The sequence below is a fragment of the Arvicanthis niloticus genome, chromosome 23, assembly GCF_011762505.2.
Source record: "Arvicanthis niloticus isolate mArvNil1 chromosome 23, mArvNil1.pat.X, whole genome shotgun sequence".
Lineage (NCBI taxonomy): Eukaryota > Metazoa > Chordata > Mammalia > Rodentia > Muridae > Arvicanthis > Arvicanthis niloticus.
Genome location: NC_133430.1, coordinates 26,118,721 through 26,138,365, shown reverse-complemented (window position 1 = coordinate 26,138,365; position 19,645 = coordinate 26,118,721). Strand labels below are relative to the sequence as shown.

The 19,645-nt window shown below is 38.7% G+C and overlaps 1 protein-coding gene across 3 annotated transcripts in view; it reads right to left on the bottom strand.

The window, feature by feature from the left end:
* Cep128 (centrosomal protein 128) overlaps nucleotides 1-19,645 on the bottom strand; it is a 342,449-nt gene that overhangs the window by 150,679 nt on the left and 172,125 nt on the right. The gene's annotated exons all lie outside the window — the stretch shown is intronic.

Genomic DNA, 19,645 nt, shown 5'->3' with positions numbered 1-19,645 from the left:
GCCTTGAATTTACAGTGATCGTTCTTAGCTCTGCCTCTAAAATACTGGAATTACAGATATGGGCCACCAGATCGGGCCAGGCTTTATACTTTTAGAAAGCTGCCAGAGCTATCAGAGGTTCAACAAATGTTGAGGTTTTTGACAACTTCTCTGTGAGTTCTATATGGCTCATCACTAATGAAATATCATAACAAGGACACCTAGAAAAGAATATTAAACGTAAGACCAATTCACTCATTCTTAAATTTTATATCATGAGCCACAGCCATCACACTGAAGGCAGAAACAGAACCCATAGTCTTTCTTCTTCCTCATAGGTAAATCAATGTTAAAATTCCTTTATGTGTCAAAGACAAGCTATGAAGAATAAACAGATTTAACCATGCAACCCACTACTAAAAGACGAGAGAGAGTCTAGCTTTGTGAACAATTCTATATGAAATTCACTGTGTTTTCTTCCAGCTGAGGAAACTGAATGTTTTATTTTAATGAGCCATGAAGAAGGGCTGACTCATTACAGGAGACAGTTTATGGTTTACTGTTCACAAATCACTGACCTCCTAATTGTAATGTCTATATATATATAGTCATCTGTTTTCTAGTTTTTGTTTTGAGGGGGAGAAGGATTGGAGAGGAGAAGTGGGAGGGAATTTTATATCTTCAAAATTATCCTCACATATCAAAACTGACAGGCCTCTGAAATTTAAAACCACCTTTCACAATTCCAATTTGGTAAAAACAAAACCAGATTTACAACAAAGAGGTGTCACATATAAATTCTGACCTTGAAATTTGGCACTCAATTACAAATTATATATTATATACTGATTTTGGAAAATTCCGAAAGGTAAGGTCCCTATTGGATGCAATGTAAATGAATTTATACAATTTATTACATGTAAACTCAAGCTAGAAAGAATATTTTAATTACCTTCAAAAGAACTATACAGGTCTTATCTTGTTTTCTTTTATCATTAACTTCTAAAATACTTATGAAGTAAAACAAATTAACAGAAAATTTAAAAGAGAAAAAATAAAGAATTGCAAATACCAGATTCAGTACATTAAACACTTGTCCAAATTTAGTTTCTACAAGCAAGCAAAAAGATAACAAAAAAACAAATAAACAAACAAAAATATCCAGCACACCTCAGTATTTCTAGTTAGGCTATCGAGCACAAAGGTATGTGTGAGAACAAGAGGCAAAAAACACATTTGGAACCAAATTCTGATGTTTTTAAAACTCACCAGAACATATAGCTGCTGCTGTTAACTGCAAACAGTGCTAATTAGTGGTTTCCAAAGAAACATGCTTAGGAATTAGATGCCTTTACACACTTCACAATCACAGACTCCTATAACAAACAGAAGAACCCTATGATGATTCAATCTTTATCTTTCAGTTTTTCTTGCCCTATAAAAGGCAAGAAAGGGCCCTCACTTAGTCCTTGTGGCTGGGGCAGACACCTAGCTGGTCGGCTTTTGTGGAGACACCATATCCTGAGACATCCTAAAGGAGCCACTGGACTCGGGGCAAGTGGTAAGAACACTCTTCACTGACCTATGTCCCAGAGCTACAATTGGGAGCAGACGGACCTCAGGATCCACCAGGTACCCTAACCCCTCCCCTGCAGAATACCACTCCCCTTCTGCCCCTCTCTTGATCTTAGAGGAGACATTTCACCCAGAGCAGTGGACACCTAGCTGGTCTGACACAGTATCCTGAGACATCCTAGAGAAGCCACTGCACTCAGATCATCTGGAGCTCAGGATCATAGGATCACAAAAATATCTGGATCCTGAGGAGTTGTGACACAACCAACACAACTGGAAAGACAGGTTCCAGTCAGAGACAGTGAGTGCAGGTAGCACTAGAGTTAACCCGATGGTGAAAGGAAAATGCAAGAACATAAGCAACAGAAACCAAACTTACTTGGTATCATCAGAACCCAGTTCTCCCACCATAGCAAGCCCGGGACACTCCATCACACAGGAAAAGCAGGATTCAGAATTAAAATCACTTCTCATGATGATGATAGAGGACTTTAAGAAGGACATAAATAAGTCCCTTAAAGAAGTACTGGAGAACACAGGTAAACAGGTAGAACCCCTTAAAGAGGAAACACAAAAATCCCTTAAAGAACTGCAAGAAAACACAACCAAACAGGTGAAGAAATTGAAGAAAACAATCCAGGATCTAAAAATGGAAATAGAAACACTAAAGAAATCTCAAAGGGAGACTACCCTGGAGATAGAAAATCTAGGAAAGAGATCAGGAGTCATAGACACAAGTATCACCAACAGAATACAAGAGATAGAAGAGAGAATCTCATGTGTAGAAGTTACCATAGAAAACATTGACACAACTGTCAAAGAAAATGCAAAAAGCTCCTAACCCAAAACATCCAGGAAATCCAGGACACAATGTGAAGGCCAAGCCTAAGGATAATAGGTACAGATGAGGGTGAAGATCCCAACTTAAAGGGCCAGTAAATATCTTCAACCAAATTATAGAGGAAAATTTTCCCAACATAAAGAAAGAGATGTCCATGAATATACAAGAAGCCTACAGAACTCCAAGTAGACTAGACCAAAATAATACATCCCGTAACATAATAAGCATAACATCAAATGTACAAAACAAAGAAAAAATACTAAAAGCAGTAGGGGAAAAAAGATAAAGTAACATATATAGGCAGACCTATAAGAATTACACCAGATTTTCACCAGAAACTATAGAAGCCAAAAGATCCTGGACTGATATCATACAGACGATAAAGGAACACAAATGCCAGCCCAGAATATTATACCCAGCAAAACTCTCAATCACTATTGAAGGGGAAACCAAGATATTCCATGACAAGCCCAAATTTATACAATATCTTCCCACAAATCCAGCACTTCAAAGGATAATTGTTAAAAAAAAAAAAAAAAAAAAAAAAAGAAACTCCAACACTAAAAGGAAAACTACAACCTAGAAAAAGCAAGCAAGTAATATTCCAACAACCACAAAAGACGATAGTTACACAAACATAATTCCACCTCTAATAACAATAAAACAAAACAGAAAGCAACAATCATTTTTCCTTAATATCTCTTAATATCAATGGACTCAATTCTCCAATAAAAAGACACACACTATCAGACTGGATACATAAATAGGACCCTGAATTTTGCTGCATACAGGAAATGCACAAAGGTGAAAAAGACAGCCACTATCTCAGAGTAAAAGGATGGAAAACAATCTTCCAAGCAAATGGTCCCAAGAAACAAACTAGAGTAGCAATTCTAAAATCAAATAAAATCGACTTTCAACCAAAAGTAATCAAGAAAGATAAGAAAGGACACTTCATACTCATCAAAGGAAAACTCTACCAATATGAACTCTCAATTCTGAACATCTATGCCCCAAATGCAAGGGCACCCACATACATAAAAGAAACTTTACTAAGGCTCAAAGCATACACTGCACCTCACACAATAATAGAGGGGGATTTCAACACCTCACTCTCAGCAATGAACAGACCATGGAAACAGAAACTAAAGAGAGACACAATAAAACTAAGAGAAGTTATGAACCAAATGGATTTAACTGATATCTATAGAACATTTCATCCTAAAACAAAAGAATATATACCTTGTTCTCAGCACCTCATGTTACCTTCTCCAAAATAGACCATATAATTGGTCACAGAATAGGCCTCAACAGATACAAAAAGACTGAAATAATTCCTTGCACCCAATCAGATCACCATGGACTAAGGCTGGTCTTTCATAATGACAAAAACAATGGAAAGCCCACATACATGTGGAAACTAAACAACACTCTACTCAATGATGACTTGGTCAAGGAAGAAATAAAGAAAGAAATTAAAGACCTTTTACAATTTAATGAAAATGAGGACACATCATACCAAAACTGGTGGGGACTCCATGAAAGAGTACTAAGAGAGAAACTCATAGCTCTAAGTGTCAAAAAAACAAACAAACAAACAAACAAACAAACCTGGAGAGAGCATACACTAGCAACTTGACAGCACACCTGAAATCTTTAGAACAAAAAGAAGCAAATACACCCAAGAGGAGTAGAAGGCAGGAAATAATAAACTCAGGGCTAAAATCAACCAAGTAGAAACAAAAAGAACTATAAAAAAAAAAAATCAACAAAACCAGGAGCTTGTTCTTTGAAAAAAATCAACAAGATAGATAAACCCTTAGCCAGACTAACAAAAGGGCACAGAAACAGTATCCAAATTAATAAAATCAGAACTGAAAAGGGTGACATAACAAAAGAAACAGAGGAAATTTTAAAAAATCATCGGATCCTACTACAAAGGCCTGTACTCAACAAAAATTGGAAAATCTGAATGAAAAGGACAATTTTCTAGACAGATACCAGGTACCAAAATTAAATCAGAATCAAAGAAACCATCTAAACAGTCCCATAACCCCTAAAGAAATAGAACCAGTCATTAAAAGTCTCCCCACCAAAAAAAGTCTGGGACCAGATGGTTTTAGTGCAGAATTCTATCAGACCTTCAAGGAAGACCTAATACCAATTTACTTCAAACTATTCCACAGAACAGAAACAGAAGGAACACTACCCAATTTGTTCCATGAAGCTAGAATCACATTCATACCTAAACCTCACAAAGACCCAACAAAGAAAGAGAACTTCAGACCAATCTCTCTTATGAATATCGATGCAAAAATACTCAATCAAATTCTCGCAAACCGAATCCAAGTACACATCAAAACAATCATCCATCATGATCAAGGAGGCTTTCTCCCAGGAATGTAGGGACGGTTCAATATTTGGAAATCCATCAATGTAATCCACTACATAAACAAACTCAAAGAAAAAAAATCACATGATCATCTCAATAGATGCTGAGAAAGCATTTGACAAAATTCAACATCCCTTAATGTTAAAAGTCTTGGAAAGATCAGGAATTCAAGGCCCATACCTAAACATAGTAAAAGCAATATACAGCAAGCCAGTAGCCAACATCAAACTAAACGGAGAGAAACTTGAAGCAATCCCACTAAGATCAGGGACTAGACAAAGCTGCCCACTCTCACCCTACCTATTCAATATAGTACTGGAAGTCCTAGCTAGAGCAATTAGACAACAAAAGGAAGTCAAAGGGATACAAATAGGAAAGGAGGAAGTTAAAATTTCACTATTTGCTGATGATATGATAGTATACTTAAGTGACCCTAAAACTTCCACCAGAGAACTCCTAAACCTGATAAACAACTTCAACAACATCGATGGATATAAAATCAACTCAAACAAATCAGTAGCCTTCCTCTGTCCAAAGGATAAACAGGCTGAGAAAGAAATTAGGCAAATGACACCCTTAACAATAGTCACAAATAATATAAAATATCTTGGAGTGAATCTAACCAAGCAAGTGAAAGATCTGTATGACAAGAACTTCAAGTTTCTGAAGAAAGAAATCGATAAAGATCTCAGAAGATGGAACGATCTCCCATACTCCTGGATTGGCAGGATTAATTCAATAAAAATGGCCATCTTGCCAAAAGCAATCTACAGACTCAATGCAATCCCCATCAAAATTCCAAATCAACTCTTCATAGAGATAGAAAGAACAATTTGCAAATTCATTTGGAATAACAAAAAACCCAGGATAGCGAGAACTATTCTCAACAATATAAGAACTTCTGCAGGAATCACCATCCCTAACCTCAAACTGTAATACAGAGCAATAGTGATGAAAACTGCATGGTACGGGTACAGAGACAGGTAGAAAGATCAATGGAATAGATCTGAAGATCCAGAAATGAACCCACACACCTATGGTCATTTGATCTTTGACAAAGGAGCTAAAACCATCCAGTGAAAAAAGGACAGCATTTTCAACAAATGTTGCTGGTTCAACTGAAGGTCAGCATATAGAAGAATGCAAATCAATCCATTCTTATCCCCTTGGGCAACACTCAAGTCCAAGTGGATAAAGGACCTTCACATAAAATCAGATACACTGAATGTAATAGAAGAGAAAGTGGGGAAGATCCTCGAATACCTAGACACAGGGAAAAAGTTTTTTAACAGAACACCAATGGCTTATGTTCTAAGATCAAGAATTGACAAAAGGGACGTCATAAAATTGCAAAGCTTCTGTAAGGCAAAGGACACTGTCAATAGGACAAAACGACAACCAACAGATTGGGAAAAGATCATTATGATTCCTACATCTGATAGAGGGCTAATATCCAATATATACAAAGAACTCAAGAAATTATACTCCAGACAACCAAATAACCCTATTAAAAAATGGGGTACAGAGCTAAACAAGGAATTCTCAACTATAGAAACCTGAATGGCCAAGAAGCACCTTAAGAAATGCTCAACATCCTTAGTCATAAGGGAAATACAAATCAAAACAACCCTGAGATACCACCTCACACCAGTCAGAATGGCTAAGGTCAGAAACTCAGGTGATAGTAGATGCTGGCGAGGATGCAAAGAAAGAGGAACACTCCTCCATTGTTGGTGGGGTTGCAAGCTGGTACAACCACTCTGGAAATCGGTCTGGCGGGTCCTCAGAAAACTGGACATAGCATTACCGAAGGATCCAGCTATACTATACCACTCCTGGGCATATACCCAGAAAATGCTCCAACATATAACAAGAACATATGCTCCACTATGTTCATAGCAGCCTTATTTATAATAGCCAGAAGCTGGAAAGAACCCAGATGCCCTTCAACAGAGGAATGGATACAAAATTGTGGTACATTTACACAATGTAAATGTGTATTCAGCTATTAAAAATAATGAATTTGAGAAATTTTTATGTAAATGGATGGAACTAGAAAATATCATCCTGAGGGAGGTAACCCAATCACAAAAGAACACACATGGTATTTACTCACTGATAAGTGGATGTTAGCCCAAAAGCTTGTTAAAAAGTAAGAATTATGATTTGATAATATAAAAAAAATATGAAAAAAATCCAGATCTAGATTTCCCAGCTCTTTCTTTAACAGTGTCTCAATTTAACATTTTTTATTGCCTGCTAAAATCCCAAAATCCACGTGAATTTTTTAAACAAATGCAGGACTTGATGATTTCATCGAATCCTTAAGATCTACCAATCTAATCCAGAATCCAACCTATGCAACAGCCTTTTTGACAAATATAAAGACTAAACGAATTCATTTATTTGTAAGCCTCGTCTACAACCACATAGTAAACCAAAATGAATCCACACTCTTACAGTTCATTTAATAAGTTATATCAAAGACCCCTGCAGTACTCCTCAAAACCAGTTAATTGTTACTGTGCACAAAATACTTTCACACTTACTTCATGTTGATTCCCCAACAGTTACATAGAATAAGGCACCAAATAAAAATAGTCACATTCATTTTCCAGTATGCAAAGCGCTACTAAAGTATAGGGCCAGGTATGAATGCATGCCTGTCACCCCAGCACAGAAGAGGCTGAGGCACAGAGATCATGAACAAGTTCAAGACCAGCATGAGAGTGATTTCAGTGATAGTCTGGGCTTCACTGAGACTATATCTCAAAAAGAAGGGAGAAAAGAAACAAAAATTATAGATCAGAAACTCTATCACTACCTTGGTTGGAGTTGGAACTGCTATGATAAAACAGCTGGACCATAAGCTACATGAGGAGCGAGGGGCTTAGGTGGCTTATACTTTCATATCACCACCCATTACTGAATGAAGTCTGGGTAGGAAGTCAAGGCAGGATCTTAGAAGCAAGGCTTGAATGAGCTTTAGTGGAATGCTGCTTACTGACTTACCCCGCCCCCCTCCACCGCTTGCTTAGCCCATTTTCTTAAACATTAAGTGAGTACTTGCCCAGAGGAAGTACCATCCACAATGGTCTGGGTCCTCCCACATCAACCATAATTCAAGAAAATGTCCTACAGACTCAACTGAGATTCTCTTCCCAGATTATTTTTAGCCTGCATCACATGACACAAAACTAGCCAGCACAGTCACTTACACAATGAAATCCTACTCAGCTATTAAAAACAAGGACATTTTGAAATTTGAAGGCAAATGGATGGAACTAGAAAATATCATCCTGAGTAAGGTAGTCCATACCCAAAAGGAAATGCATGATATGTACTCACTTACAAATGGATATTAGCCATAAAGTACAGGACATACACATTACAGTTCACAGACCACAAACAGTCAAATAACAAGGAGGGCCCTAGGGAGAATACTTGAATCTCATTCATAAGGGGAAACACAACAGACATTAGAGGTGGATGGATGTAGGAAACTCAGTGGGAGAGGAACTAGAGAGGGGAAGGAGGTTAGGAGCCAGGGGTGGGGCTGGGGACCACCATGTGTCAAGAGAAGGGAAGGGAACAGAAGTCAACCACTGGGATCTGCCAGCGACTCTGGACAGGATGGGGAGTGGGTGTCCCAGAAATCTATGGGGTGACACTAGCTGAGACTCCTAGCAGTGAAAGCTATGAAGCCTGCAATGGCCACTTAATGTAGTCAGGCAGGAGTCCCAGGGAAGAGATAAGGACAGCAACCAACAAACAAAATCTGTGACCCAATTGTGTCTTGCCTATAAGATGTACAGGGACAAAGATGGAGCACGGGCTGGACCTAGCCACTTAGACCCGACCCCTGCCCCCAAATGTATGAGGCAGATATGCAGCTGGATCTTCACTCGTATTCCCCAACAACTGGAGCCAGGGCTGTCCCTGATCTGTTGCCTGCTTGTGGATCCCATGCCACTAACTGGGCCACCTTGTCTGGCCTCTGTGGCCTCTCCTAAAATGACTAGATGGGCCAGGGTGGGTTGATACCCAGGGAGGGGCCTCCCCTTTCAAAAAGAAGGAAAGGGAGAATGAGGGAAGGGCTGGGGGGGGGAGGGGCCTTCGAGGAAGAGTGCTTTGATTGGGATGTAAAGTGAATAAATTAAGAAAAACAACAACAGAATTAACACTGCACATCTGTCTTTGTAAAACAAATAAAAGGGCCCTTACTTGCTGTATAAAGCATTGAACAATCAATCAGAGAACATTAAATTTCTTAGAACTCTTTAAAAAGTTTTGACTTCCTTATAATTTCACCTATGTAGTTCTATAAAACGTGAATTGTATTAAATATATGTTAAGACAATTAATATAGGAGAAGGGAGAGGAGAAGGGTGCAGATACTAAAGGCAAACAGAATCATAAGGTCAAATTTCCTGGACAAGAAATATCCCAAAACATCCATTTACAATGTGCTAAGTACTTGAGCTGCCCTCGGAGTTCACAGTCTCAGTAAAACACAAGCAAGCCTATCAGGTAAACACGTGTCATGCATAAGTAGAACAAGCTGAGGAAACAAACCTGGAGGGCCCATAATCGGAACGCAAAGAGACAAATGAGGTCGGATATAAAAGAATAAGGAAAATGGCATCACTTTAACAGTACTTCATATACTATACACATACAAGTTAATCTCAAACTCCAGCCAGAAACACAGCAAAGCAATACATTTAACTTTTAAAGTTACCCCACATACACTCAATAGATGCTTACTCAATAGATGTTTACATTACAAACATTTAAAAAGTATAAAGCTTTGAGAAACATAAACAACACTAGGGTACTGTGTGTTTAAGTTTGTATACATACATTTGATGTGTGTGTGTGTGTGTGTGTGTGTGTGTGTGTGTACCCTTTATATATAAAAGAGCCATTACATTGGAAGCCAAGGATATTCTTGTATAAAATAGTTGTATGAGAGCTCCTGATTTCTGTCCCTTAAAAGTCACACAACTGTTTGGGGAAAGGTAAGAAGAGAAGTAGGACAGTGAGTGATACCCTGCACTGTTAGCTACAAATCACAGTGACCTAAAAATGTCCATTCATACTTAACCCCTGTACCTACTGTTTCGTGAGCAGCATTGTCTTGTAATTGAACTCTTCCTGGCTTTGAAGCACTGGATATGATTTTGTCAGTGAAGCTTTGTGTTGCACATGGCTCTTACCTTTATTGTTGACAGAAAACAACAGACATAAATACTCGTGACCTAGAATTATGGAGGCTGCTGAGGAGCTTAATATGGGCTTCTCACAGGTGGACTGTATCCAGGATAAAGTTTAAACACAACAACAACAAAACAAACTCTGATCATCTTATATATCTTTGTGACACACAAATGTTTTTATCACATCTACAATTCCAAAATAGCCTGTAAATACTTCAAATATATTGGAAACAAACACAATTATTGATAGCAGCATACCAGATACCTCATTAAATATTTATCACTCTGTGGCTTCTGACTCCCATAACTAGATTCACATTTTTTGTCATGAGAACACAAAGAAATTCAGAACCATGTCCTATAGAATATTCTTGAATACTTTGTTATTTAATGAGAAGCGATACATAAGATGAGGAAGTTTTCATTCATTAAATTCACTGTTAGGAGTATACATTTAAGTATTTATGAGGAAATTTTAGAACATGAAAACATACTCTTAAGAATATCTGTGGAAAAATAAATATTAAGTGCCCTTCATATTTTTTCTACCATAATATAAATTTACCCAAATAGGGAGCCATTAAATAATTCTATACACATTTTTATAATCAAATATAACATGGTTTCTGACCTTCAACATATTTAAGGAAAAATCATCTCATTTTTAGAGCCAACATTAACACAGAAATTCCTTAAGTCCATGAACCAACAAATAAGCTATAAACCAACCTTAAGCTCCAGGCCTTTCCAGTACAAATACAGTAAGTACACCCTTATTTTTCAGTAAAGTATACCCTTTAAATGGGGCAATTTTACTTTAGAAGTTACAGAAGCTGGAAAGGGCAGAGGATCCTTAATGGAAGAGTTAATTCTCTATGTAGGGAAGAGTGTGAGGAGAGAGTGCTGTCTGCCCACAATCCCTCCAGTTAGACGCCCATCGCTCCATTCATCTAGCATTTCTTTTCTAAAGAGGAAGGGCCAGGGCTAAAAAGGCAGGACTGAAGGCCAGGTCACTTGTACCTACCTTAGTAAGAACCTAGGAAAACAGGAAGTATTTGGTATGGACCGGATGGCAGCAAGAGGGGTGCTATCTTAAAAATAATCTAGAGCAGTGGTTCTCAACCTCCCATAATGAGGATGAGACCCTTTCCTACAGCTCCCCATGCTGTGGTGACTTCCCAACCCTGAAATTATGTCACTGTTACTTCATGCTGTAATTTTGCTACTGTTATGAACTGTAAGATAATGTGATACAATGGGTTACACCCAAAAAGATGGAAACCCACAGGTGGAGACCTGCCGATCTAGACCTTTCCAGCTTTATAACATTCCAACGAGGGAAGGAATAAGTTATTCACTACACCTTCTTCAAGGACTAACTGCAAATCTGCAGCATCTAACCAAACTGTAGTTTGAGTAGGTCATAACAGTTCAAAGTAAGTTCAACAAAAACTAAAGATTTGGATATAATAATTGAAACTAAATGAGTTTTTGTCACCTTAAACTTATTGCTGAAATACTAAACTCTTTTATGGTTTATACCCAGAAATATTTAATAAAAGTCTGCAAATGTGATAAATTGAAAGTTATTATCAAAAAAATATAAGGGTACAGATACAAAATACCAAAGTTAAATCAGAATCAAATAAACCATCTAAACAGTCCCATAAACCCTAAAAATATTGAAGAAGTCATTAAAAGTCTCCCAATCAAAAAAAGCCCAGGACCAGATAGGTTTAGTGCAGAATTCTATCAGACCTTCAAAAAAGACCTAATACAAATACTCTTCAAACTATTCCACAAAATAGAAACAGAAGGAACACTACTCAATTCATTCTATGAAGCCACAGTAACTTTGCGTATTCTCCCTTAGAGATGGAACAGTTTCTGTCTAATCAGGAACTTGTCACAATTTCATTTCATTGAGGACTTCATAAGAGATTTTTTTTCTACTTCTATCATGTTCAATGTTCCAAATAAATTTTAAAAAGTGGTTGAGTGCAAAAAAAGAAATCTAGAGGTATTTTGGGATGATAAAGGGAAGTAAAATTTGAAATTAAAAAAAAAAAAAAAAGATGATCTCTTTGCTATAGACTCAGTGGATAACAAGGGTCCCCAAAGGTGAACTATCCAGTTAGAGGGTTAATGGGCAGGAAATTGAGTCTGAATTTTGACATTTGAAAATATATTAAAACAGAGAGGCTCTAACTAGCTGTCAGAAAAAGCAAGATAAAGGATCTAACCAGAGAGAAGTATCTGCGTGTTCCAGAGACAGGTGTAATGCAACAGCTTTGAGAAAGGAGGTGAGCAAAGCAACAGAATTGAGTTGAGAAAAGGAATATCCCGAAGGTTGAAGACTATGGAGCTTCTAAATGCTATCTGCAGATCAATATTCACCAGCCATCCTTCCACAAATAAACCTCAGAGGAAATAAGTCAATCACAAAGAATTATCACTCAAAGTATCCAGAACAAAGGCTGTGGTGCAACACAGCCAACAAGGATGCCAACAAGAGGCCAGGCCGTGGACTGTCAACAAAAGAGTCTGCAGACACACCTCACACACAAACTGACGGTACCGTAACAGACTGAAGAGCAGGGTCATAGGCTGTGAACACTGAATTTCTTGCACAGGTAAAATTAAAAGCAAAAGGATGTCCTCAATACCTAGTCAGACATTATGGGTATGAATCATTCAAAAGGGGAACATGAGTACATAGGAATGAAAATCTTGGGCCAAGTGAATTGTAACACGGATGGAGGCATCTCAGGACAAGAAGAAACAGTGTGCAGGGCTCAGAACCCCATGATGACGCCATGACTGATCTCTTAGAGGCCACAACTCTTTGCACCATCACAGTAGGTCTTCAATTTGAACATGACTTGTAGGGAGCATTCAAACCTGTACAATTATTTTGAAGTTCATAAAAAAAAGTGTTCACATTTAATGTCTACAAAAATACTTTATTCCTTAAGAGAACATAAAAATGATCTTCTTAAATTTCCATTTTTTTCTATTTAAAAATCATTTTGCTCATTAAAAACAAATTTTAATCACTCTTTGTTCTTGGCCAAAAATAGGCATCAACTGTTTTAAAAGTCTTACAGGCATCAAATAGAGTGCACGTTTCTTTAAAAGAAAGGTGGTAAATGAACAATCATATGAAAGTCCAACAGTAAATTATAAAAGGCAAAAAGCAAATATAATAGATCCAATTCCAAACTCAACTATGTACTTAAATTTAATGTTCAGGCAGTTATTTTAAATTTAGAATATAATTATATACTTAAAAACAATGCTTTCCGTAGGCTACATCTATATTTAACTAAACTAGTGATTTGTGTTTACCTTAGTGCAGATAGATACACATCAAAAAAAGCACATCAATGATTTAAAGGAAAATTGTGGCAATTAAATAAAAATCATTTTCAATTTATCATGGATGTGAATGCTTCAAAGATGTTTAGAATAAGTTAAATGGGGATATACAAGGATTCTGTGAGATATTTCCCCACAAGTGCTTTGTTTTTCATAATGAAGACAGTTTTCATTTAGGTTTTTGTTGTTGTTGTTGTTTTTTAATTAAAAGTGATTTCTCTTAGTTAATTTTGCACATCAGCCATGAATGAGGACTGCTTGTTGTTTGGCGTATTAGGTTAATCACATCACCTAGAGTCTATGACTGGGAAGGAAAACACTCGGAGGGAAGAAAGCACTGGGAAGGCTGTTTGTGCCCCTGAGAGAGTGGACACCTATACTAGAAACACAAAAAGTGAAACAGATGGACAGGATTCAGAAGCATCACCCTGGACCAAGGAAAAGCTATGGATGGGAGACGCTGGGGCAGAAGCTGGGAACTGGGCAGTGTTTTGGAGAATAAGATGGAACATGATGAATTTTGAAAGATAATTAGATCACCATTGATCAAAGACAGGATTTGAGGCAAAGCATTCCCAAAGAATGAAGACAGAAACTGTCATTATCAGAGACACAGTCATTATCATGTCTAACTCTGAAATAAGATCAAGAAGTGTGAAGAGTATATGTTCTTAAACAAGAACAGCTACGCAGCACACACACATGCTTGACTGAGTACAAGAGTACACTAGCCTTTGAGATGGGTTCTCTGTCCATTCTAGAAATATAGCACACAAATAGTCAAAGACAATAACTTACGCTGTAGTGTGTAACAGAAAAACAGTAGTCCCTGCATTGGAAAAATGTCTAAGATGACACCATTGTCCCACATTTAAGTGAGAAGCTGATTAGCTGGGCTTAAGTCTCATCTCTCCAGAGTAGACCTCAGGTTTCTGCAACTGACATAGGCCACATAATGCGCAGTATTCTAGAAGAGACTAAACTTCAAATAAAAACAAGGCAGTGGTAGAAAACTCATAAACAGAAGAAATGATGTACTGCCACTGATGTCAGATATTGATGCAACTTCCCTTCTTTGATTGAACTGGGTTTTGTCCATACAACACACTTACAGAGTTTTTATATTAGTGGGCTGGATCCTTTTCCCTGTGTGAGTATGTACTATTATTCACTGTAGCCATCTCACACATGTGTCTGAACAGAGACATAAGTGCTAACTGAGGACCCTGTTTTGGCTTGGTAATAAAACATGCGGTAACATAACTGATTAAAAGGGAGATGCTAACCAAAGGCTCCTCTTCTGATACACAGAATGGACTCATGAAACAGGAGAGAGAGGCTGTCTACTAAAGAAAAACCTACTGATTTTCTCTATTTCTGCTTTTAGTGAAGCCAGCATGCTGATTTAGCAGAGCTTAGTGGGGTTACAGTGTAAAGACTATCTCAGCAGGACTGTGGCATGGCTACAAGAACGCCTGGAGAGGGAAGAAACAGAGCAGGATGCCTTCTGTGAACTAATCTCCCTTTCCCTGTGCTCTGCCTAAAAGGGAGAAGAAAATCACATTAGATTGGTGAAAGGAAAACCAAGGTTCTAGCATCGTAATCTTTGTTCCCCTCTAGAAACAGACAAACGGCCCAGCTGACCCAGAAGCCAAAGCCTTAGCAAGTTGGCAGCAGTGCAGGGCAAGAAGCTGGGGGATCCAAGGTTTGAATGCACTAAGTGGGTGACCTTTGCATCCAGTACAGTCTCAAAGGGAAGCAGGTGGCACTAAGCGTGGCTGGCTCTCCTATAAGAAAGGTAGTCATACTCTAGGGAAGATACAGAGCAGAGTGCCTTGTAGAATCCAGTTGAGTGTAGATGCAGGCCCAGGAGAGTTAAGCACAGCAGAGGGAACAGGGGGGAGAGAAACCCCAGCACTGGTCCATGGGAACAATGCCCAGAAAAGACTATACCAGAAAAAGTCAACAGGCATAAAGAAGATCACTGTAGTAAAGGAACCAGGTACCCAGTTCTGCCACACAGAGGCTTAAGTTGCCTCCCCTGGCACCAGGAAGGGTAACTAAGAGATCATGCTCTCCAAACCCAGGCATCCTGGAAGAGGATGCTTTCAATTCTAAACAACATCCAACACTTAGCTTACTTCTCTACCTACTCCACACCCTCTCTGACAGGATCTCATATTTGTAATTGTTCAAAGCAAAAGGCTTTTTATAAAATCACCTTTGAGTGTGCTCTTTCTCACAACCATGCTAATCCTCGCTCCCTTACTCTAGGCAAGCTGCTCCTCAAACAGGCTGGACAGCCAGAGTTATGACCTTTACACTGGTGCTTCTGTCTGATAGGCACACTGACCTCTCACATATCCTCATGGATTGTTGCGTTTTGTTCTTCAACCTAATCACTCTCTTGCTGCATCCTACTCTGATCTCATTAAAAAGGCAATCTGCAACCCTCTAATATCACAAAGCAACCGTCTACTACACTTAGTACAGCTGCTTTTAAATTCTGTGTTCACCCAGTGCAGTGTAAGCAGCAGGGCTGCAGAGATTTCTATTGAGCTCCACTTTGAAAATTAGAGCAGAACTTTAGTAAGCACCCAACATGTTGTGACTAAGCAATGACCTGATGTCCTATACTCACACATCAGCCGTGACATGACACGTGCTTCTGTGCATTGTCCCCTTATCATACTGTTTCCATCACCCTCCCTTAAGCTCAGCCTCTGGAATATGTGATGTCCAATGAGGATCAAGCAAAAACCATGATGTTTGTAGTACAACCGCCACTAATGTTTACTGAGAACTTTCTTTTATATGGTTTATGTAAATCTGTGGATCTGGTACTGGCCTCTTCCCAGGTAAACATTATCAACTGCACTGAACAGAGGAAATAAAAACCAAAACTGCTGGGAAAGTTTCCAAAGGTGATAATGTTCTGGGATTCAAACTCAGGCTTTAGGCTTTATGACTTCACAGTGATAACTCCATAGCATGGCTTGGGCATGTCCAACAGTCAGTGAGACGCCTGAGAGCAACTGCACGTTATTCTGTGAATTCAACTACAGTAAGAGCTACTTTACAATAGGGCAAAACTGAAAAGTTCTAAGAGGTGCAGTAACACAGACACATGAAGGAAAGTACTAACTAAACTGTTCAAGAATGAAAGCATGTATACAGCATGAAAAGTATTTACTTTTAACTATTCTTCACAGTGATCAGAAAGAATGAAACCAATGAGAAAGAAAATTCTCTTTAAATACAGAATAAAAGCATACAAACTAAAGCCACACAAAATCGTGAAAATATCTTTCATTACTGTATTAAAACAGCAGAACATGGGGGCAGGAGGGGTCACACAACCATTCTTACTCCATTCCTAAACTTGAATTAGAGATGGTTAAGAAGCAACACATGAAGCCCCGTCCCATATAAATGTATACACATGCATGTGGGAGGGTCCTGGATATTATTGCTCAGATGCTGTCTCCCTTCATTTTTATTTGGACAGGGTCTCTCATTGGCATGAAGCTCACAGAGCAGGCCAGGCTGACTGGCTAGGGAGCCCTCAGAACCCACCTGGGTCCCCCTCCAAAGAGCTGGGACTACAAGAGCAGGACACTGTGCTTGGCTTTTCTAGGTGGGTTTCTGGAATGGAAGCAGGTCATCTTCTCCCAAAGTGAGCACTGCACTTCTTGTTGAGCTATCTTCCAAGCTCTAGTGTCGGTTTTTAAGAATTGACTGGAATCACATCCCAATTTAAACATTTTAAAAATTCAATATTAAAATAATTATATTAGAAAACACACTTAACAGTTGGCTCAGCATCTGATTTTCTTGCATCAATAATTTTCAATTTAAAAATATTACAAATATGTCATATGTCTTCTTCTAACTCGGGAATAATTATAGCATCACACATAGTCAGATAGAATAATAAAGATTTTTCTGACCCTTCATCAGTGTCTGAGTCAGGGTTTCTATTGCTGTTATGAAACACCTTGACAAAAGAGCAAGGTGGAGAGGAATGGGTTTATTCAGCTTATACTTCCACATCACTACTCACCACCAAAGGTGCTCAGGACAGGAACTCAAACAGGGCAGGAACCTGGAGGAGGGAGCTCATGCAGAGGCCATCAGGGATACTGCATATTGTGTTTCTCCCAATGCTTGCTCAGCCTGACTTCTTACAGAAGCCAGAACCACCAGCACAGGTTTGGCACCACCCACAAAGGGCTGGGCCTTCCCATCAATCACTAATTAAGAAAACACTTTACAGCTGGATCTTATGGAGCTATTTTCTCAACTGAGGCTCCTTCCTCTCTATGACTCTAGCTTTTATCAAGTTGACATAAAACCAGCAAGTACAATTAGCTTCACATATGGATGCCACTGAGGGTCAATGCAAAAAAAAAAAAAAAAAAAAAAAAAAACTACACAGAAATAACCCATGTACCTTATTCTGATGGCACCAATGTTTCCTGCACTGGTATGTAAATGTGCTGACTAGTTTATGTCAACTTGATACGAGCTAGAGCCATTTGGGAAGAGGAACACTCATCTGAGAAAACGGCTCTATGAGAATGGCCTGAAGAAAGTTGATAGGGCATTTGTATTGATGATTGATGTGTGCGTGCACGGCTCACAGGGAAAGGTGACAACCCTGGGCAAGAGATCCTGGATAGTATAAGACATCAAGCTGAACAAGACATAGGGAGAAGGTCAGTAAGCAGCAGTTATCAGCGGTCTCACACCCTGCTCCTGCCTCCAGCTTCTTACTCTAAGTTCCTTCCCTGGCTTTTCCTGGCAATGGAATTATAAGCTAGAAGAATAATAAACCCTTTTCTTCTGAAATTATTTCAGTCATGGTATTTATCACAGCAGAAGAAACTTTAAGTAATACAGTATGTATACTCAGGTGTGTGTGTGTGTGGTGTGTGTGTGTGTGTGTGTGTAAAAGACAGACAGACGAACAGACAGACAGACAGACAGACAGATAGAGACAGTTTAGAACACTTTGGTTTGGTTCTGAGCAACTGTCTGCCATATGTGGGTTTCTGTGAAAGAAGTCACAACAGGTCTATTCCATCACAAGAATCTCTTTACAGGAAGATGTTACAGCAAGAGGCACCACTCCCTTCCTGTGCTTGTTTAGAAGACCAAAGAATTTTACGTGAGCAGTACCATCTCAATTTAGAGTAAACTCAGAAAATGGATACTGAGAAAATTTCCAACTTCTAGAATTCAGAAAGTACTCATTCTACCAAGGTAAATTCTTACACAATAGGAAAGACACACGAAGAATCACAAGTTTATTTGTTCTTTACCACACAATTACATTTAAAATGACAGATTCTGTAGGAAATAGCTTCAATATTGTACTGGCTGGTCTTGTGTGTCAACCTGACACAGGCTGGAGTTATCACAGAAAACGGAGCCTCAGCTGAGGTAATGCCTCCATGAGATCCAGCCTCAAGATATTTTCTCAGTTAGTGATCAATGGGTGAGAGCCCAGTCCGTTGTGGGTGGTGTGGTCCCTGGGCTGGTAGGCCTGGGTTCTATAAGACAGCATGCTGAGGAAGCCCAGGAAGCAATGCAGTAAGCAGCACTCTTCCATTGCTTCTGCATCAGCTCCTGCCCCCAGGTTTGTGCCCTGTGTGAGTTCCTGTCCTGATTCCTTTAGTGATGAACAGCGATGTGGAAGTGTAAGCTGAATAAACCCTTTCCTCCCCAACTTGCTCTTTAGTGATGGTGGTTCACTGTAGCAATAAAAACCCTGACAAAGGCAAGTATGTACTCTTAGACCATTAGAGTTTATTAAGATTAAATTGGGAATTAACTACCAGTTTTCATGTGGGTGGTGAAAAAAAAAAAAATCCCTAACATAAGTTTATAGCCAAAAGAATACTTAAAGCAAATCTTATTAGAGACAAATGCAAGTAATATACTCTAAATAGAATTTACAACCAGCTATCTGGAAATAAGCAATTACACATATAAAATAAGTGGAAGGTCAAACATGATTTTGTATTTTAGATATGTAATATAAAAGTGTGCAGAGATTACATACACACTAGCGGTCAAAGCTCTGTTGTTAATTTTCCGTAGTCTTTCCATCACATCTGGACCTGAGTAGACACAGGGGAGATTCGGGGCAGTGCCTGGCAAGGTAGCTCTTCAGGAGGCAAGGAATCCACTCAGCTACTTGAGGCTGCAAACAGAGCAGTACTCAAAACAGAAAACACACGTGGAAAGCGCAGACCC